Raw genomic sequence first — 24032 nt, 5'->3', positions numbered from 1 at the left:
AAAAAACACAACGGAGAGTTTAACCAGCAGGCTTGTCGAAGTTGCAGAGAGAACCTCTGAACTTGAAGATGGGCTGTTTGAAATAACACAAGCAGACAAAAAGAAAGAAAAAAGAATCAAGGACATGGAAGAAAATCTGAGAGAGATATCAGACAACCTCAAGCGCTCAAATATCCGAGTCATGGGTATTCCAGAAGGGGAGGAAAAAGGAGATTCCATTGAAAACATATTCAACAAAATAGTGGCAGAAAACTTCCCAGGTATAGGAAAAATCACAGATCTTCAGATCCAGGAAGATCAACGATCTCCAAACGTATTCAACCCAAAAAGGCCTTCTCCAAGACATGTCATAGTCAAATTGTCAAAACTCAGAGAAAAAGAGAGAATCTTAAAAGCTGCAAGAGAGAAGGGTCAAATCACCTATAAGGGAGCCCCAATCAGGTTAACATCAGACTTTTCATCACAAACCCTAAAAGCTAGAAAGGAATGGGATGATATTTTCAAAATACTAAAAGACAAAGAGTGCCAGCCAAGAATACTCTACCCTGCAAGGCTATCCTTCCGAAATGAGGGGCAAATAGTATATTTCTCAGACAAACAAAAACTGCGGGAGTTCACTAACACACGACCACCCTTACAAGAAATCCTCAAGGGAGTACTGGGTTTGGTTCCTGAAAAATCACTACCACTGCCATAAAAACGCAAGAAAAATCTAAACCCGCTAATACAATAAAAATGGCATTTATGAAGAGAAAACAAGCTAACAAAAACACTATCTACAACCTAAGGAACCAACAAACAAAGACACCAAACAGTAAATCAGAAAGCAAGGAACAAAAGACACCTAAGACAACCAAACAACCAATAAAATGCTAGGAATAAATCAACACCTTTCAATAACAACTCTTAATGTTAAAGGCTTAAATTCCCCAATTAAAAGACACAGACTGGCTGACTGGATCAAAAAGCAGGACCCAACTATATGCTGCCTACAAGAGACCCACCTCACCCATAAAGATTCACACAGACTAAGAGTGAAAGGATGGAAAAAGATTTACCATGCAAACAGAAAAGAAAAACGAGCTGGAGTAGCTATTCTTATATCTGACAAAATAGACTTTAAACTAAAAACCATAAAAAGAGACAATGAGGGACATTACTTAATGATAAAAGGACTGATCCATCAAGAAGACATAACAATCATAAATATGTACGCACCCAATGTTGGAGCAGCCAGATTTATAAAACAAACTCTATTAGACCTAAAGAAGGAAATAGACACTAATACCATAATAGCAGGAGACCTGAACACTCCACTGTCAATATTAAACAGATCATCTAGGCAAAGAATCAGTAGAGAAACACAAGATCTAAACAAGACTCTAGACCAATTGGAATTGGCAGATATCTACAGAACATTCCACCCAACAACCTCAGAATATTCATTCTTCTCATCAGCACATGGATCATTCTCCAGGATAGATCACATATTAGGTCACAAATCAAGTCTCAATAAATTCAAAAAACTTGGAATTATCCCATGTATCTTCTCAGACCACAATGGATTAAAACTAGAAATTCATAACAAACAAAACTCTGGAAACTATACAAACACATGGAAATTAAACAGCATTCTACTTAATGACATATGGGTCCAAGAAGAAATCAAGCAGGAAATCAAAAAGTTTATTGAAACTAATGAAAACAATGATACATCATACCAAAACCTGTGGGATACTGCAAAAGCAGTATTGAGGGGAAAATTTATTGCATTAAATGCTCACTTCAGAAGAATAGAAAGATGGCAAGTGAACAATCTAACACTTCACCTTAAAGAACTAGAAAAACAAGAACAATCCAAACCTAAAGTTAGCAGACGGAAAGAAATCATTAAGATCAGAGCAGAACTGAATGAAATTGAAAACCAAAAAACAATTCAAAAGATCAACGAATCAAAAAGTTGGTTTTTTGAAAAGATAAATAAAATAGACAAACCATTAGCATGGCTAACAAAAAAAAGAAGAGAGAAGACTCAAATAACAAAAATTAGAAATGAAAAAGGTGATATTACAACTGATTCATCTGAAATACAAGGAATCATTCGAGACTACTATAAACAACTATACGCCAACAAATTTGAAAATCTGGAGGAAATGGATAAATTTCTGGACACACACAAGCTCCCAAAACTGAACCGTGAAGACGTAGAAAACTTGAACAGACCAATAACAATAAAGGAGATTGAAGCTGTTATCAGAAGGCTCCCAACAAAGAAAAGCCCAGGACCAGACGGATTCACAGCAGAATTTTACCAAACATTCAAAGAGGAATTGACACCGATTCTTTACAAACTATTCCAAAAGATTGAAACGGACGCAAATCTCCCAAACTCATTCTATGAAGCAAACATCATCCTGATACCAAAAGCAGGTAAAGATATAACCAAAAAAGAAAACTACAGGCCGATATCCTTGATGAATATAGATGCAAAAATCCTCACTAAAATACTAGCAAACAGAATACAGCAACACATACGAAAAATTATTCATCACGATCAAGTGGGATTCATCCCAGGGATGCAAGGTTGGTTCAACATACGCAAATCAATAAATGTGATACACCATATTAATAAACTCAAACACAAGGACCATATGATCATCTCTATAGATGCTGAAAAAGCATTTGATAAAGTTCAGCACTCATTCATGACAAAGACCCTCTATAAGTTAGGTATAGAGGGAAAGTATCTCAACATAATTAAAGCCATATATGACAAACCCACTGCCAATATCATCCTGAATGGGGAAAAGCTGAAAGCTTTTCCTTTAAGAACAGGAACTAGACAAGGATGCCCACTCTCACCACTCCTATTCAACATAGTGTTGGAAGTACTAGCCAGAGCAATCAGAGAAGAGAAGGAAATAAAGGGCATCCAGATTGGAAAAGATGAAGTCAAACTGTCCCTGTTTGCAGATGACATGATCCTATATATCGAACAGCCTAAAACCTCTACAAAAAAACTGTTGGAATTGATAAATGATTTCAGCACAGTAGCAGGATACAAAATCAACACACAAAAATCAGTAGCATTTCTTTTCTCCAATAGTGAACATGCAGAAGGAGAAATCAAGAAAGCCTGCCCATTTACAATAGCCACCAAAAAAATAAAATACTTAGGAATTGAGTTAACCAAGGATGTGAAAAATCTCTATAATGAGAACTACAAACCACTGCTGAGAGAAATTAGAGAGGATACAAGAAGATGGAAAGATATTCCATGCTCTTGGATTGGAAGAATCAACATAGTGAAAATGTCCATACTACCCAAAGTGATATACAAATTCAACGCAATCCCCATCAAAATTCCAAAGACATTTTTCTCAGAAATGGAAAAAACTATTCAGACATTTATATGGAACAATAAAAGACCACGCATAGCCAAAGCAATGCTGAGCAAAAAAAATAAAGCTGGAGGCATAACACTACCGGACTTTAAGCTATACTACAAAGCTATAATAACCAAAACAGTATGGTACTGGCATAAAAACAGACACATTGACCAATGGAATAGAATAGAGAATCCAGAAATCAACCCACACACTTACTGCCATCTGATCTTTGGCAAAGGCACCAAGCCTATTCACTGGGGACTGCCTCTTCAGCAAGTGGTGCTGGGATAACTGGATATCCATATGCAGGAGAATGAAACTAGATCCATACCTCTCACCGTATACTAAAATCAACTCAAAATGGATTAAGGATTTATATATACACCCTGAGACAATAAAACTTCTTAAAGAAAACATAGGAGAAACACTTCAGGAAATAGGACTGGGCACAGACTTCATGAATACCACCCCAAAAGCACGGGCAACCAAAGGAAAAATAAACAAATGGGATTATATCAAACTAAAAAGCTTCTGCACAGCAAAAGAAACAATTAACAGAGTTAAAAGACAACCAACAGAGTGGGAGAAAATATTTGCAAAATATACATCTGACAAAGGATTAATATCCAGAATATATAAGGAACTCAAACAACTTTACAAGAAGAAAACAAGCAACCCAATTAAAAAATGGGCAAAAGAGCTAAATAGGCATTTCTCTAAGGAAGATATACAAATGGCCAACAGACATATGAAAAAATGCTCAATATCACTCAGCATCTGGGAAATGCAAATCAAAACCACATTGAGATACCATCTAACCCCAGTTAGGATGGCTAAAATCCAAAAGACTATGAACGATAAATGCTGGCGAGGCTGCGGAGAAAAAGGAACTCTCATACATTGTTGGTGGGACTGCAAAATGCTGCCGCCTCTATGGAAAATGGTATGGAGGTTCCTTAAACAATTGCAAATAGATCTACCATACGACCCAGCTATCCCACTGTTGGGAATATACCCAGAGGAATGGAAATCATCAAGTCGAAGGTATACCTGTTCCCCAATGTTCATCGCAGCACTCTTTACAATAGCCAAGAGTTGGAACCAGCCCAAATGCCCATCATCAGATGAGTGGATATGGAAAATGTGGTACATCTACACAATGGAATACTACTCAGCTATAAAAACGAATGAAATACTGCCATTTGCAACAACATGGATGGACCTTGAGAGAATTATATTAAGTGAAACAAGTCAGGCACAGAAAGAGAAATACCACATGTTCTCACTTATTGGAGGGAGCTAAAAATTAATATATAAATTCACACACACACACACACACACACACACACACACACAAACCGGGGGGGGGGGGAAGATATAACAACCACAATTATTTGAAGTTGATACGACAAGCAAACAGAAAGGACATTGTTGGGGGGGAGGGGGGGAGGGAGAAGGGAGGGAGGTATTGGTGATGGGGAGCAATAATCAGCTACAATGTATATCGACAAAATAAAATTTAAAAAAATAAAAATAAAAATAAATAAATAAATAAAGATAATAGGGGATTATCACCCTGCAAACTAAAAAAATAAAAAAACAACTTTCCTTGCAGCAGCTGGCATTCCACTGCATGGATGTTCGAAGCACAAATCCCCAAAAATAGGACGGAGCTTCTCAAGGTTGTAAAATGAAGCTGAAGAGGCTACCAGCACTGTTCTTATCAGAAGCAGCAGGGTCCTTGCTGGATTGAGTATAATAGTGTTGCTGCTTCCAAAATGGAAGACAATTACCAAACGACTGTGCACACTCCCATCCCTGCTGGAACTTTATGCCTGGAAGATACAACCCTCACTCACACGTCTCTGAGAGAGATGGAGGGGATTCCCTGTGGAGGATTCTGTTTCAATAGTGACTTCCCAGTCTTCTATAGAATGCATGCTTGCTTTGCATGGGAAGGGTCCAAGTTAGTCCAGTAGGCATTTTGAAAAAGGAAGGAACAGAAAACCCTTCATAACCGAAGATAAAACCAAATCAAACCTTACCTCACAAATCTCCTTTTTTGGGGAGTGGGTGTTTGGAGTTGTGCTGCCAATAACAGTAGCCATTGCCATGTGTGGCTACTGAGCACTTTAAATATGGCTACTGAGACTGAGGAACTGAATTTTAAATTTTGTTAAATTTTAATTAATTTAAAAGCCAAAGCAGTGTACAATATTTTTCTGTTAAGCACAACATTATTGTTTTGGTAGTACTACATTTCACTTTCATGGTTGATAATTTAGCATCTTGAATTGAGACTGTCTCTAAGTATAAAAATTTTTTTTGAAGATTTAATATAAAAAAAAAAAAAAGAATATATGTGGATATGTGGCAACTGCTCTTAATTCTTCACTACTTTAACTAGTAATTATTTTAACTGTTTCATTCCCTCTACCTGCTCTGCTCATAGCTGCACTTGATTTGAGATTTAGAGGCATTTCATTTCTTCAACTGTTAACATCTCTTGATGTCACTAAAGATGAAAAGTTTTTGGGGGAAAACAAACACAAACTATTATATTAGTATGTTTTACAGTATATGACAGAAAGGGTGGAGGGATAGAAAGAGGAGATGGAGCAGAAATATCAGAAAACTGACTGGGTTGTGCTCCAACAAGCTTTAAACTATCCATAATTCTCATATCGACAAAGGAGTTAAAATATTATTTTTTAAATATTTTTTTAAAGTTTCTTTTAAATATATTTTAAAAATAAAATCATGGCTTACATCAAACACCTTACAGCTATAGATGATAGTACCTTATGCTATATTTGAACTACTCACCGAAGTTCGGTCAGGTTCTCCATCTGCCAAACCTGCCTCCATAATGAAAGAAGATATGTCTATGCTTCTCTTTCCATTAACATTTAGCCATCCTGTAAGTCTGGAAATCCTACAAGAAGAAAATCATGTGTTAGGACTGGTATAAAATTGTGATATGTGGGAAATAAAGCATTAAGTATATTAGGAGGGAGAAATCATTTTAAGCTGATGTTATTGGGAAACCAAATAATGGAAAAAACAGATTTTGACATGGGCTTGAAGAATGGTAAAAGTTCAGAGAAAAAGGAAAGAACACATATTCCAAGTGAAGGTGAATAGCAAGAGCAAGGTTAACACATGAGATTTCCCAAAACTTGAAAAAATGCTTAAATCTACTTACAATTAATAAAATAAAATAAGTTTTTCATTATTGCATTGGTGAAAACTAAAAAGTAGGCTAAAATCCAACAATGGAGAATGTGTAGGAAAACAGATATTCTCATATACTTTTTGTGATGAAAATATAAATCAGGATGACATTTTGGAAATACATATGCTTTCATCCAGCAATTTCAAGGCTAGGAATTTTAACACAGATATACTCATACAAATGTACAGAGATATGTAAATAAACACATCAACAAAGTAACAGATATGATGAGAAAAACCAGAAACAACCCTAATGTCAATCATTAGGAGCTTCCTTAAATTATATTACAGACATACAGTGAAATATCATGCAGCAAGTTTTAAAAATGAGGTATATCTGTATATACTAAACTGGAAAGAAGACCACAACACATGAGATGGGAAAAGCAAATGACAGAATGTTATATATAAAGTACTCTTTGTGTTTCTGTATTTTTCAATTTTTACCATGAATATGTACTACTTTTATACTTATATATAAGCCTTTGAAGTATGTCTTCATAACAAATTTATTTTGAGCTTTTTAACTATCAAAACCTCCAATCTGAACTTCCATAGTCACTACATGTATTCAGAGGTCTGTAGTAACCTCTCTAATTCTTCCTTAAAATAGATCACTAACAAAACCAACAAATTAGTAGATTTCCAATCATTTCTTGGAGTTCCAAAAACATTTTCTCATTTCTGCAAGTATAAACGGCTGCTCTGAAATATTAACGCTGGTGAGAACATTTTTTTAATTGGACTTTAGAGGGCTGGCATCTGTTGTCTTTGATATAACCAATAAGGTTAGCCCACGAGGTTACCCTGACTTTCAATTTAGGAATTTTATATAAACTTTCCTCACTACATGTCATATACATTGTAATTATTTATTCTCACAAGTCAATTCTCTTCAAGGACGAAGACTGTATTTCACTGATCTATCAACTGCTAGTTCATGGTAGTTAATAAACATTTGTTGCATAGAACTAACACTTTCAACTCAACTATCATATATGTGAATAAATAAAATAATCCAAAACAGCAGATGTTATAAACATTGTTTATGTCTGTGGGATGCCCACTGAAATTCATATTTGAATACTGAGAGGCATTATATTCTAGAAATTTGCAATATTAAAAACAAAATAACAAAGTTCCATAGGAAGCTTCTATCTCAAAAAATATTTTACCTATTTTCTCATCTTATCCATTCCATTTTAGTGATTTACTCATTCCTAATCATTATACTAGGCACTTCAAATACATCAATGAACATACAAACAAAAAATCCTGCTCTCATAAAGCTTATATTCTAAAAGGGGAAACAAACAAACAATAAATAAAATAAATTAGTAAGTTATATAGTATGCTAGAAGGCAGTTAATACTATGGGGAAAAAATAAAGCAGGTTAAGATGAACTAGGGCATAAAGGGTTACAATTTTAAATAGGATGGACATGGTAGGTCTCATTGAAAAGGTGGCAGCTAATCAAAGATATGAAGTAGGAAGGAAATTAGCCATGTGGGTATATGAGGGAAGAGTTTTCAGGTTAGAGAGAACCACCAGTACAAAGGTCCTAAGGCAGGAGTATAACCTGTAAGTTTGAGGAATAGCAAAAAGCAATGTAGCTACAACAATGTGAGCAAAGGTAAGAGTGGAAGATGTGATCACAAAGGTAACAAAGGTAAGGAAAAGTAGAAGTAGATCATACTGGTCCTGTAGGCCACTGCAGATTTTAGCCTTTTATTCTAAGCAATATGAAATGCCATTGGAGGGTTCTGAGCAAGGACCCCTTGATAACATGATATGACTTGCATTTTTAAAGTTTCTCTCTGTGTTGACAGCAACTGTAGTGGGAGAAGGGTAGAAACTGGGAGTTCAGCTAAGAGGCTATTGTATTAATCCAGAAGACAGATAATACTACTAGGATGAAGATGATAGCCACTTAGTGGCAGGTAGGTTGTACTGGACTGCTTCCATCACGCAAGAGGTGCAATTTTAGTCCTACTGCAATAGACACTATGGATATAGATCTTTCACATACGCAATGCTTCTGCCCAAACTCCCCTCCGTGGACTTATAGAATGCCTTATTCACCATCCTGGTGTTCCATACAGCATTGCTTCTGAACAAGGAACTTACTTCATAGCATGCTAATGGAATTCACTAGTCTCACCATGTTCTCTACCATCCTGAAGCAACTGCTTTCACAGAACAGTGAAATAGCCTTTTGAAGACTCAATTACAGCACCAGCTAGGTGGCAATACCTTGCAGGACTGGGGTATGGTTTTCCAGGAGGCTGTATATGCTCTGAATCAATGTCCAATATGGTCCTGTTTTTTCCCATAGCCAAGACTTGCAGCCAGGAATCAGAAGGAGAAAATAGGAATGACAACATTCACTATTACCTCTACTGACCCACTAGCAAATTTTTTGCTTCTTGTCCCCACAACTTTATGCTCTGTGGGTATACAGGTCTCAGTTCCAGAGGGAGGATTGCTTCCACCAGGAGACACAATGACTCTACTAAACTGGAAGTTGAGACTGCCACCCAGCCACTTTAGGCTCCCCATGCCTCTGAATCAGCAGGCAAAGAAGAGAGTTACTGTAGTGACTGAAGTGACTGATCCCCATTATCATGGTGAAATCGGACTGCTACACCACAACGGTGTAAGAAGGTAAGGAAGGGTGTGTATAGAAAACAGGAGATCCCGTAGGGCATCTCTTAGTACTACCATGCCCTGTGATTAAAATCAACGAAAAACTACAACTCAATTCAGGCAGTCCTACTAATCGCCTAGACTCTTCTTCAGGAATGAAGGTTTGGGTCACCCCCCCAGGTCAAGAACCATGATCAGATGAGGTACTTGCTAAGGGTAAGGGGAATACAGAATGGGTAGTAAAACAAGGTAGTTATAAACACACGCTACAACTACCTGATCAGTTACAGAAACTAAAACTGTAATTTTTATGAGTAATTTTCTTATGAATATATTTGTCTGTATCAAATATCTTTGTTTTTTTCCCTCTCTCATTCTCTTATATAAGGTGTACTGACTTTACACCATAGTATTTAAGTATTGTTAACTCTGCATCATAGTATTTAAGTTATAGGATAACAAGAAGAGTGAATATTGCCCAAGCATGTTACATATTCTTCTGGGTAAAGGACTAGAATATTGTGTGCAGGATAGTTGTATCATGTTAGGTGGAAGTATAACATTGTTATTGTATTTATTTGAAGATTAAATATTACAGATTTAAGTATTACAACAGAACTTTATTTCCTCATAGGTCTAAAAGCTAGAATTCCAAAATAAAGGTGTTGTCAGGTTTGGTTTCTCCTGAGGTTTAACTCCTTGGCTTGTAGATGGCCATCTTCTCCCTGTTTTTCACACGGTCTTCCCTCTGTTCATGTCTGTCAAAGTGTCTTCTTATAAGGACACCAGTCATATTGAATTAGTGCCTACCCTAATGACTTCATTTTAATGTAACTACCTCTTTAAACACCCTATCTCCAAATACAGATACATTCTGAAGAACTGGGGGTTAGAACTTCAATATGAATTGTTGGGGGTCGGGGGGGAGGACAAATCAACCCATAACAAGTATAGTTTAAAGAAATATGTATGGTGCCAAGTTGACAAGGGATAGACTGTGATAGCTAATTTTATTTGTCAACTTGGCTAAGCTATGGTACCCATTACTTGGTCATAGATGTTGCTGTGAAGGTGTTTTTTAGAAGTGATTAACATTCAAATTAGTAGACACTGAGTAAAGCAGTTTACTCTCCATAATATGGGTGGGTCTCATCCAATCAGTTGAAGGCTTTAGAGAAAAAAAAAAAAAAGACTGAGGTCCTCTGAAGAAGAAAAAATTCTGCCTCTGAAATGCCTTCAGAATGAAGACTTCACAATCAACTTCCTTGGGTTTCCAGCCTGTCAGTCTTCCCTGCAAATTTCATACTTGCCAATCAATCAATCAGTCTCTCTCTAAACACACACACACACACACACACACACACACACACACACACACACACACACACACACATTCACATACATCCATCCCACTGGTTCTGTTTTTCTGGAGAATACTGACTAATACAATATGTACATATGTATTCATATCTTTCTATATAGGTACAGATATATTTATTTCACCATTCATTCTCACCACCTTCTGTGCTCTCCTCTGTATCACAGAAGCTAAAATCATGAGAACTACATTTTGGAAATGTCTTTGCCTCTGGGATTCTGGATGTGATTTACATTTGGCCAGTGTAATGTATTTGCATAATATTTGGAAGATGGAAGAGAGACAGAAACCAGACCACTCTTTTTCTGATGACAGTGAACAGACACATGGGCTCTGACAGACATGAAGTTTTTGCATTGATCACCAAATGCCCCCGTCATCAACCCACGCTGGTATCACCAGGTAGCTATTATTATCAGCAGCAGTGACTAACCTGAAAGCCAGGAACAGCCTTCCACTTCCACACCTCCAGATTTTCCAATAAATTTGTCAGTATCTAATTCCTGTTATTAATTTTCCTTTTGCTTAAAGTACATGTAGTGTGTTTTCCTCAATGAACCTGATCTGATAATTGTTTAAAAATTAAATAATTAAAATATACTCTATATTAGATAGTAATCAGTGCCAAGAAGAAAAATTAGGCAGAGAGGAGTTATATGACATATCACAGGAGTAGGAGAAAATTTGAAACAGGATTGCTTGGAAAGGCTTTAGGCCTCACTGAGATCACTGAGTCAAGATCTCAGTAATGTGAGGGGGTGAGCCATCCAAATGTCTAGAAGAGTCTTCCAGCCAGAAAAGTAAACAGCAAGCACAAAGACCCTGAGTCAGGAGCATGTATTTGTTTGATGAATATCAAGGAGACTATTGTGGCAAGTAGAATAAGGAAAAGAGTAGTGAGCAAAGACAAAGAGAAAACTAAGTTCTAAATCATAAAGAGCCAAAGGACAGAAGGACTTTGACTTTTACTTTGAACGAAATGGGAAGCTATTGCTGAAAAGAAAGTCAAGAAATAAAAGGATCAGACTTGTGCAGGATTCCTCTTACTGCTGGTTGAGGATAGCTTACAAATGAGATTTTTGCTATAATACAGGCAAGAGACAATGGTGGTTTGCACCATTATAGTACCAGGAAATGTGGTGAACAGTGTAAATTCTTTATATGTTTTAAATATATAGCCAAAAGGATTTACTGATAAACCAGATGTATGGTATGAATTTTCTGAAAAAGGAGACAGGAACTTAGCACAGTTTTCGCCCTGGGCAACTGAAAGAATGAAGTTGCCATTAAGAAGTATGAAATACTTTATGGGAAGCCTTGGGGAGGAAAGGACTGGATATCAGGACCTCCTTTTGGATATGTTCACTTTGAGATGCCAGTTAGACTTCTGAATGGAGATATCAAGGAAGCTGTTAAACATGCAGAGGTGGGGTTGAGATGGAGAAGTCTAGAAATGTAAACTGAGAGTAAGTAGACAGATGGAATTTAAAACCGTAAAACTGGATGAGATCTCCATGGGAATCTGTCCAGACAGAAAAGAGGCCCAAATTTAGAGCCCTGGGGTACTCTAATATTAAAGAATCAATATTTATAAAATGAATTAATGAATCCTGCTTCAATTTCCAGAATTACCCTGTATTCATTACACTATGTAATGACAGAATTACTCTATATAAAAAGCAAAGAAGACACATAAAGTAAAAATCATAACATGACTAACTGAAAAAGGTAGCAGGAAGAAGAAAGGAAAGAATTTAAGGATAACTGCCCTAAATACCTTACCTTTGAAAACAGGAAGTTAAGAAATACTGCATAAAAAATCCTGGACAAAGAGGGTGGTTGGGAGCTTAAAGTATAAGCACACTAATCTCCCCATCTTTCAGAGGTTAAAGTCAACAGATGCTTAAGTGGTAATAAATTTGGGAATAGGGAAGAATATTTTTTAAAGTTAAAACAGCAATTAAAAATAAACTTCATGGCAGTAGGCTCTAGAAAGTAGCCTTGGGCAGAAGAAAGTCTTTTCTGACATTTTAAGCTTTTTAAACAGTGTATATTGCTTCTAAACCGAAAAAAGTCTAATGACTTTTCTGTAAAAGAGAACAGTGTATCAAAACCCTGAAGACTCATTTCTCGAAATTGCCAAGCTAAAGCTAGGCCCCCATCCTAATTTAAACGTAATTACTAGTTGAATTCAAAGTTTAAAGAAGACTGTGTTCTCTCTTTTGTTCCTTTTGTTATTAGTTCTTTAGACACTGGGGAACTGGAGCCTCACTACACTTAGTTATTTTTAATAAAAATTCTTCTCTATTTTGACTTAAATTGTTATTTCAATTACAGACAAAAGAAAAAGGAAGGAGCATCTACTAGGCAGGCTAATGGCTTTAACACATGTCATTTAATCATAACAACCTTATGATGCCGTATCAAACGATGACTGCCACCAAAGGCAGCAACAAGCTGTATATGATTCCTTTGTGACTTCCTATCTCACAGGATGCCTCAGAAGTTTTTTTGTTATATGAAATGCATACGTATGTAACAAAAACAAGGATTCTCAAAAGCAAAAATGCTGATCACTGAATACACCATACTTTTAAAGAATAACACTATCCTCTTATCACCGGAAGATAGCATTATCTTATCACTTATCTGTAGGATTAAATTAAATAATCTTAACTTCACTCAGAAAATTTGACCTTCCCCCCAAAAAACCAAAAAACCAGATTGCAAATAAGAAAAACTTGCTTTAGCTAGTCTGAACTAATCTACAATATTTACAGTGGGTTAAATCCTAAAAGAAAGCCTAACATAATGAGAAACTAATTATACAAATGTGAGTTTCCAAATATCAAGCTAGCACCAATATTCTATTCACGAGCACTTTCAAAGAAAAAAAAAGTCTAAGTGAATTGCTTGATTAAAGCAGTTTTCCAAATGGCTTTCATCAAAATTACAGCAAAATAGTGTAGTACATATGCTTCTTAAAGTATAATACTACTTTGGCCTTATGAATATTGTTGTGTTCTTCCATTCTAATAACAATGCTAATAATAATAATAATAGAAAAATGATAATAATGATAATAATGAGGCAAAAAGGTGGACACTGATGGACAACGGGGAAGCCAAGTTAGGAGTATACAGTGCAAGTTATCCCACTGTGTACAATCCTAGGGAGATGGATAAGGAAGACATGCAACCAGGGAAACAGAAGAAACAAACTGAACAAATCGCACCAACTCTGAGAGATAAGGGGGAACAGCCTAGTAAATTACCTAAAGACATCGAGGCAGCAAGAGAGAAAAAATCTGATGGCTGCCTTATCTTGATTGCTCTGGAGCATGTAGGTAGGTAGGTAAGTACTCCCAGAAACACTGCCTTCTCCCAAAAAACCTCATTAAAAAGCACCTTATTTCATAACCTTTAAATACATAACTAATGTGCATATAGGTATGTCTATTCACAAACTCATTATAATCTAGGTTCCATTTATTTAATGACTATCTAACAAAACATTATAGCCCAATGAATTACTTAAATTCTGAACTAGAAGGGTGTCCAAATACTTTTTATATCTCTAGATTTGGCAAATGTGTCAAATACTTAAAATAAATGCATTGTTTTAGATAGATGCATACTATATAATAAAAAGCAGAAAGAAAAATGTACTAAAAACTTTTTTGATCTGTTGATTTATAAATACATACTACTTATGTAGAGTTCAGCAAAAACATATCATCAGCACTTTGATCAGGGTAAAACCAGAATGTTAACCTAAGTTCAATGAAAAATAGGAAATTGGTCTATCAAAATTCTCACAAGGTAAAAAAAACAAATTCCATTTCCCATTATCTCCGGACCAACCACTATTATACATAATTCAAAAAATATATGGTTTATAAATCTTAATACCTATTGTTGCTTCACCATCAGTTATATGTCCACTGTGGAATTCAAAACATATTCATCAAATATTATTTACCTCTTGTCATGAAGGAAGTATTATCCTAGACTCTGGACATATAGAAAATAATTAAACATCATTCCTGTCCTCAAGGAACTTGGAGTATAGCCAAGAGAAAGTAAAATAAACTTAATAGTATAATATAGCAAGTCTTACCACAAAGTATGTGCATGTCACCTACAGCAGCAAATAAGGTTATTACACCCAACTTCTAAGGGTGGAAGAGTGAAGGGAAGAAAAACAAAAACAAAAAACACCTCTTCTAAAGCTACTTTATATTAAATAAAACAAATTAACTATCTGAAATAGAATATATAAATAAACCTCTCTGGGATTCATTAATGCAGAATCTTTCCTAAATATTTATAATTTAAAGGACTTTTTTAATTTATGCAGTCTATTTTGAACTTCCGGTTTACATTGTTTGAGATTCATTTATTTGGGTTTTAGACTGAGCCACAAGAGAACTAATTTAGATGATCTACCAATAGATAGACAATGCTACAAAAGAATAAAGAAAAACTGAAGTAATCTCAAATAAATTACCACATAGTTTATAACTTAAAAAAAAAAAAAGAATGTATCTGGAAAGGAACAGATTAGAAAGGCTATTTCCTAGTTTAAAAAATAAATAAAATGTAGTTACAGCAAGATTCAATGGACATTTTGCGGAGTTGGATATAGAGAAGAAAGTATTTATGGAGGGTAGAACATAACTCACTTGAAGTAATATAAGTTTCCCTAACATCAAACCAACTGACAGAAAGCTATATAAGACCCCTCTTTCTATACGTTTTATACTTCCCCTCTAAAACCTCAAGAGAAATAACAGTAAGGTCCAGGGTTCAATTCCCATGCATGCTGGCTGCCAAAAAGTAAAAAATAAATAAAATAAAACTTCAAAAGAAGAAAAAATCATTCCCAAGTGAAATATACCATTCCATGTGTTTTTAAAAGAAATAGCAAAATACTATGTAGAAACAATGACCAACACAGTAACAACCAGACCCCCAGTATCCACTGTATGGTCTCTAAATACCATTTCTCGTTAAAAGACACTAGGGATTCTTGGGGAAATGGCATATTCCAGGCCTAAGACAACAAATGTACAAGATGAGCCTAAAGTATCTTGCATTCCAGAAAGCAAGAATAGTATCAAAGACTGCTAGAGTCATATTATAACAACTTAGGAGCCAACTCAAAGTGGCTCCCACTAGCCAAACATGGGACAACTTGAGTATATGGGGGTTGTGGGGGAAATCAATGTATAAAGAAGTTTTCAGTAATGTAATTTGAAAACTTGGTTAACTGACCCCAACAACTACTGACTATGCATTCTTTTCATATACACGTATTTTCAAATCTGACCATATGCTGGATCAAAAAGCAAGTCTCAAACAACTTTCAAAGGCCTGAAAACATACAGACTGATCTCTCACCATAATGCAATTAAGCTAGAAATCATTAACATAAAAACAACTAGAAAATCCCCATGTGTTTTTTAAAAAAGAAATATACTTCTAAGTAACCTATGGATGGAATAAGTAATCACAGTGACAATTAGAAAAATTAAGTTTTTAAATAAATGATAATGAAAACACTATCAAAACTTAAAGTATGCAGGAAAAATTTACATCTATAAAAGACAATTTGAAAATCAAAGAGTTAATCATCCATTTCCAAAAATTTGAAAGAGCAGTGAAGGAGTTCAAAACATGCCACCCCAAAGTATGTTGCAATGGCATACTGATTATTTTGAGCTAAAGACACTCTCATCTTCCTTGAATTTATGAGGTAGTTGGCATACAGAATATCAGAAAAAGGATGGTGCTTTCAATACATTAAATCAGATATCCGTATGGAAGGGGGTGGAAATTAAGCCCTACCTCACACTGTGCACAGAAACCAAATCGAAATGGATTGCATATATAAATGTAAAAGACAAAACACAACTTTAAAAAGATATAGGAGACCATCCAAATAACCTTGAAGGTCTAAATAATTTCTTAAGCAGGAAGTACTAACCAGAAATACAAAAACTAATAGAGAGACTACATTAAAAAAAAAAAAAAAAAAAAAACCCTCTATTCATCAAAAGACATCATAAAGCCAGTAAAAAGACAAACAGCATTGAGGAAGAGAGTTGTCACACTTAATATAGATAAATGATACAAATCTAGACTATAAAAAACTCCTGCAAATCAATGAGACATACACCCCAATAGAAAAAACAAGGAAGAGACTTGAACAAGCATTTCGCAGAAGAGGACACTAAAATGACCAATAAGCATAAAAAAAAGTGCTCTAAAATCGTAGAGATCTTACTACAAACCCATAAGAATGACTGAAATTAAGAAGACTGATGATACCAAATGTTGGTAAGACATGGAAGAATAAAAATTCACACACTGGTGCTTGGGAGTAGTAAGTTAATACAACCACTTTGGAACACAGTTTGGCCTTATCTCTACTCCTAAAGTTGAGATATGTAGGCCCAAAGATTTGGCAATTCCATTCCCAGCTATACATGCCAATATTTGAAAAATGCATTCACAATTGCATGAAGAAGTATATACAAAAAGGTTCACAGCATTCATAGCAATATTATTTGTTAATAGCCAAAATCTAGAGGAGAGGGAGAACCATAAACAATAGAAGACACAAATCAATTGTGGTAAACCCAAACAATGGAATATCATATAGCAAAAGAAGAAAACTACAATGATATGGATCACTATCATCAACGAAATATTAAGTCTTACACAAAGTGTACATACTATATGATCCAATTTACATAGGGTTAAAAAATAAGACAAACCATAAAAATCCAGATAATTGTTTATCTTTGAGGAAGATGAATGGGGTAACGATTTGGACAGGACACAAGGGGCTTCTGAATACTATCAGCGCTCCAGTTTTTGGCTGGCTGGTGCTTACGCAATGGTTGGCCTTGTAACAATACACTGAACTTTACATTTACGTACATACGTTTGAATGTGTTATCTTTACGATTAAAAAAAGTAATCATTGTAAGGCAAAAATAATTTAAATAGGTGTTTTGAGGGATGAAAGAAGCCCTTTTGGAGAACTCAAACTCTAAATTTCCAATAAAATCACTTTTGAGAAAAACAGAATGGCCCACTAAATCTAACACTATATGCCATAATATATAAGATGAAAGTTTAGCACTCTTATATTACAGTGAATTGATGCTGTAATTCTATCCTCTGGATACATGTAGAACCACTTCTTAAGTACGATCACCTTATACTACAGCTAAATTGCTTGTAGATTACTTGGATCTTTTCATACACAATTCTACCACAGAATTGAAAGAGTAGGTGACAACATAAAAGAAGGCAATGCAAAAAAAATTAAAGCGTAGGGGCTGATAAAATAACTGGTTTTTCATGCTCTCTAGCATAATGCGTTTATGGAAATAATTATAATTTTAAGATTTCAGACATGGTCTTGAAAATTTTTTATGCTAAATACCCAAATGTAGATGAATTTTTAACTATAAAGATAAATTAACTGTTTCATCAACTATAGTTTCACCACCTATGACAAATATTAAACATAAATATTACATACTTTTTAGTGTATTCACTCATTAATATTCTTTTAGGAATGGTGACTAATATATCTTATACTTGTATATATGAAACAAACAGGCTATATTTGTCGAGATAGATGACAATGGTAAAGTTTAAATATTTGGCTTCAAAAGCCTAAAAAAATCAAAGTGACATACAAGGAGCTTATTTAATAAAAACCACCAGAAACAAGAATTGCAGTTTTCCCTCTTACCTACCTTCCACACACCCTCCTATAAAATATCTGGGAGACCAGAGACTGTAACAACTTTTAACAAAAACTACAAGACCCAAAATATAGGTAACTTAGTTGTTTTGAAAAGCTTTATTATGAACTTGCGTGGCATAAATAGATACTCCAAATGTTTTTAAATGAATGAACAAACTTAAAAAATACATACCGACATCACACTAGTTCTAAAAAAGGAACAGACAAGACTCTACTCCTCCTCTAGTTGTTTCCTCCTCTGTGCGCCCAAAGTGCTTCTAGCACTAATCACACTATTTTCTAAATATTTGTTCATCCATCTGTCTCCCCCATTTGATCCAAAGCTTCATGATGATAATCAGTTCACACTAGTTAATGAGTTCCTGATACATGCAAAGCACTATGTTTGCTACCTCTGGAGAATCAAAGTGCACAAAATACATATTGTCTGTGACCACAAGAACCTATCATGAGGTCATAAGAAGCTTCTTATAGGAAGTGATGTTTAAGTTGAGATCTAAAGGACAAGTGGCAGTTAGCTAAGCAAAGAATGGCAAGAAACACATTCCAAGCACAGAATACAAATAAGCCATAAGGCAAGAGGTCATTTATATATTCTTCTGTATTTACAGCAGCACTACACACTCCATAGTCCATATATTCCATCAGTGATAATGAGATGATGGGGAAAGAGATGTGAGAGGATGGAAAAATGAAAAAAAAAAAAAAACAACAAAACTTAAAGTCAATATAACAGCAGCCTATTTTATTCAAGTTTGTGTATTTTGGATTTGGCAATTCACATTTAAATATGTTATTTCACTAGGCTTTTTTAAGAAATGAAAAATAACCACTGATGAGGGTTCATTCAATAGTTGTTTCCCCTAGTCAGTATTAGGTAGTATAGAAAAGAAGCAATTACAGCAGGTAAAATTTTGACATTCCTCTGCTCTAGAACAAGGAAGTTCTCAAAAGAATAATATATTGGATAGAAAGAGAAAAGTACTTCTTTCCATCAGATTACTTATCTGCCATTTTTTTCCTAAGCGCATTTCTTGTATTTTAAGAATCCAACAACTGAGTCCAAATCATCTTACACCCACTAAATCATCACTTAGCATAGTGTGAATGAAAATATCCTTAACTGTTCATAACACACACCTTGGGTTTTCACAGTAGTCAAAACTCTTCCTAATTATACAGACATGTTGTGACTATAAAGGAGTGTAAATGACAAGATTAATGCTTCTCCCTACCAGCAGAAGTACACAGGTTGCATATCCCTAACCCAACAATCCACAATCCGAAACTTTTTGAGTACCGACGTGACACCATAAGTGAAAAATTCCACATGCAACCTCATGTGACTGGTCAGAGTTAAAACACAGGCACACAATACACAGTTTATTCAGCATCCCCAAGGGAAAAAAGACACTATCAGCCCTTTCAGTTGCAATAAATCTTTTCTCTACATACCCAGATTCCCCCACACAAGCACGACCACCAAGGGTAATAAAATAGCACATATGCAGGCCAGACACGCCAATGGCAGGATCCCCACAATGCCCCACATATATGGCCTACATGCATTACTATGGGGTTTTTTTGTCGTTTTTTGCTTATTCTTGCTCGGTAGTATAAAGATATTGTTGAAAATGTCAAAAAGGTTGCAGATACCCCTATGGGTAACAGTGATAAGAAAAAGAAGAAGCATTTATGTGTATCCATAGCACAGAAAGTCAAGATGTTGGAGAAACTGAACAGTGGTCTAAATGTGAAACATTTTACGAAGAGTATGGTATTGGAATGACTACCATATATGACCTGAAGAAACAGAAAGAAAATAGTTTAAGTTCTGTGCTGAAAGTGATGAACAGAAGTTGGTCAAAAAATGAAAAAACACTGCATAAAGCTAAAAAATGAAGATCTCAATAATGTATTGAAACAGCGGATCCATCAGCATATTCTGTTCACGAAACAAGCAGAGATCTATCACCATAAACTGAAAATTGGGAACCATGAATATTCAACGGCTGGTTTCAGAAATTTAAGACAAGGCATTAAATTTTTAAAGATTTGTGGTGATAAAGCACCTGCTGATCACACAGCAGCAAAGAAATTCATTGAAGACCTTGCCAAGGTCATCACTGATAAAAATCTGACACCAAAACAAGCCTATAACGCTGGTGAAACATTACTGTTTGGCATTAGTAATGTTTAATTAGTAAAACATTACTGCCTCAGAAAGACACTGACTACAGCTGATGAGACAGCCTCTAAAGGAATTAAGGATGCCAAGGACAGAATGTGAGGGTACTTCAAAAAGTCCATGGAAAAATGTAATTGAAAGATAATACCCATCTTTCCATGAACTTTTTGGAGACCCCCTCAATTGTGCTGGGGTGTGCTAATGCAGTAGGCACTCATAAGTGGAAACTTCCATGATAGGCAAAAGCTTGCGTCCTCACTGTTTTCAAGAAGTGAATTTCTTGCCAGTCCATTATGCTAACAAAAAGGCATAGATCACCAGCGATATCTTTTCTGACTGTTTTCAAAAACATTTTGTAACAGCAGCTCATGCTTACTGCAGGGAAGCTAGACTGGATGACAACTGCAAGATTTTGTTATTCCTTGACAAAAGTTCTGCTTATCCTCCAGCTAAAATTCTCATCAAAAATGTTTATGCCTTATTTCCTTCAAATGTGATGTCACTAATTCAACCAAGTGACCAGGGCATCCTTAGATCAATGAAGAGGAAATATGAAAACACTTTCTTGAACAGCATGCTAGCAGTAGTAAACAGAGGCATTGGTGTGAAAGATTTTCAAAAGGAGTTTAGCATAAAGGATGCCACATATGCTGTTGCCATCTATTGGAACATGGTGACTAAAGACGTAGATGTGCATGCCTGGCATAACCTCTGGCCTGCAACTATGTTCAGTGATGATGACGAACAAGGTGGTGACTTTGAAGGATTCCATACGTTAAGTGAGAAAAAAGAGATGTCTGACCTCCTTACATATGCAAAAATATACCTTCAGAGTCCATCCGTAAGCTGGAAGAAATAGATATAGAAGAAGTTTTTAACACTGATAATAGTGCTCCAGTTGTTCATTCATTGACCAATGGTGAAATAGCCGAAATGGTTCTGATTCAATGTGATTGTTATAACAGTGATGATGAAGAAGACATTAACACTGAAGAAAAAGAGCCTAGACAACATGGTAATAATGTGTGATGACTTATTTAAGAACTAGAGCAGTGTACATACATAACAGAACAAGAAATAATGTCAGTTTATAAAATCAAAGAGACTTCTAAGACAAAAAAACTTGTTAATAAGGCAGATGACTCTGGAGGAAACATTTTAAAAAGCCATCCAGAGGAATGTCTCCTCATCTCTAGAGGACCCACTTCCTGGTCCCTCAACTGCTTCTGATGTTTCTTCTCACCTAAAAAAATAGAATACCAGTGTACAGTAAACTTTTAATCAAAACACAGCATCATGGGTGGAGACTGAAAACCTACTGTTTGTTGTTGCTGTTGTGTAACAGCTGATACGGGTGTTCTGATGAGGCTGTGATGCTTAGTTACTCTAAACACATTATATTTTCACTTTATAAATAATATGTGATTTCTTTTACTGTCAAGTACTTATGTGTGAATAAGTGTAAGGAAATGATTGCTTATCAGTAGCATACAAATTCAGAGTCAGGAATGATGATGAAGGCAAATAACCACAGATTGCCCATATGGGTGGCTGAGATGGTGACACCATTGCTTTCTGATGATTCAATGTGCACAAACTTTGTTTCGTGCACAAATTATTTAAAATATTATATAAAATTACCTTCAGTTTATGTGTACAAGGAATATTTGAAACATAAATGAATTCTGCGTTCAGACTTGAGTGCCATCCCCAAGATATCTCATTATGCATATGCAAATATTCCAAAGTCTGAAAAAATCTGAAATCAAGAACACTTCGGGTCCGAAGCATTTCAGATAAGGGATACTCAACCTGTATTAAAGAGTGGTATGTGGTGAGGATATGGAGAAACTGGAAGTCTTGTGCATTGTAGGTGGGAATGTAAAATGGTACAGCCACCATAGGAAAACAGTATGGCAGTTCTCAAAAATTAAAAATAGAATTACTATATGATCCAGCAATTACACTTCTGGGTAAATACCCAAAAGAATTGAAAGCAGGTTCTCAAAGAGATATTTGTATACCAATGTTCACAACAACATTATTCACAATAACTAAAATGTAGAAGTAATCTGTCACCAGATAAATGGATAAGCAAAACGTGGTGTATATATACAATGAAATACTATTCAGTCCTTAAAAGGCAGAAAATTCTGACATATGACATAATATAAAAGAACCCTGAGGACAATGCTAAGTGAAATAAGCCAGTGACAAAAAGACAAATACTGTATAATTCCACTTCTATGATGTCCCTTGAGTAGTCATAAAGAAAGAAAAAAAAAATTACTCATAAATACAGAAAGCAGAATGGTGGTTGCTGGAAATAGCAGGAGGGGAGAATGCAGAGGATTGTTTAACAGGTATAGAGGTTCAGTTTTGCAAGATGTCAAAAGAGTTCTAGAAATGGATGGTGCTGATAGTATCACAACAATAAAAATGTACTCAATACCACTGAACTGTACACTTAAAAATTGTTAAGATGGTAAATTTTATGTTATGTGTATTTTACAATAAAAATTTTTTAAAAAGTGGTGTGAATTATTCCTATTTAGAAATACCATGATTAGATATCAGATTTAGGACATAACTTGCCGTGAAGATGACAAATTGATCTGGTTCCTTTTAGAAAGAAATCAGTTATGGTGACATTGCGATCCCTTTGCATGATGCAGTAGCTATTTACACTGAATCATTTAAACTTAATTATCACTTGTTTCATTTGTAAGCAAATGAGCCCTTCGTGCTAACAGGTTAAATCTTAAATCTTTCAGAAAATTGTACTATAACTCTTCTGCTCTTTAAGGATTGCCCATGAATTAAGTATCTCTAGAACTCAAAGTATGAAAGGAGAAAAAAATGCTTAAATAAAACCCAACTATAACACCTGAAAAACACTGTGACATGGTTAAGGTAGACAGACAAGATGTGAAGCCAACAGTATTTATAGTATGGAAATATAGCAGGCTCCTTATCTTGAGTTTCAGGAAAAAAATGTTGTGATTTCCACTCTATCAATCTGTATTATCTGCTTAAAAATCAACCATAAACTTATTTTTGTATTTCCTATAAAAACAAATTTTAGGGAAAACAAATTTTAAGGGATGGGGGGAAAGTTTACTGCCTGTCTGTCCTTCCAAATTTCTGAAGTTTCCCTCTTCCACCAAAGCTGATGAAAGGGTTAGGGCGGATTTCACAAAGAATATAGTAACTATCCATCGAGTCAAGGGAAATATTTAGAGCACTTTAACAACACGTATTTTATAAAAAACTGATTCCCCACTGCTGTAAACTGAGTATTTGTGTCCTCTCCAAAATTCAAATGTTGAAACTCTAATCCCCAATGTGATGGTGATAGGGCCTTTGGAAGGTAATGAGGACATGAGAGTGGAGCCCTCGTGATAGGAT

The 24032-nt window shown here is 35.3% G+C and overlaps 1 protein-coding gene across 2 annotated transcripts in view; it reads right to left on the bottom strand.

Moving 5' to 3' along the window:
• OSBPL8 (oxysterol binding protein like 8) overlaps positions 1 to 24032 on the bottom strand; it is a 200145-nt gene that overhangs the window by 135845 nt on the left and 40268 nt on the right. For both annotated transcript variants that reach the window (XM_063075453.1, XM_063075456.1), the window contains exon 2: positions 6216 to 6324. The gene's annotated coding sequence lies outside the window, so the exon portion shown is untranslated. The remainder of the gene's footprint in view (positions 1 to 6215; positions 6325 to 24032) is intronic.

This window comes from Cynocephalus volans, chromosome 12, assembly GCF_027409185.1.
Source record: "Cynocephalus volans isolate mCynVol1 chromosome 12, mCynVol1.pri, whole genome shotgun sequence".
NCBI lineage: Eukaryota > Metazoa > Chordata > Mammalia > Dermoptera > Cynocephalidae > Cynocephalus > Cynocephalus volans.
This window is presented reverse-complemented; position numbering and strand designations above follow the sequence as displayed.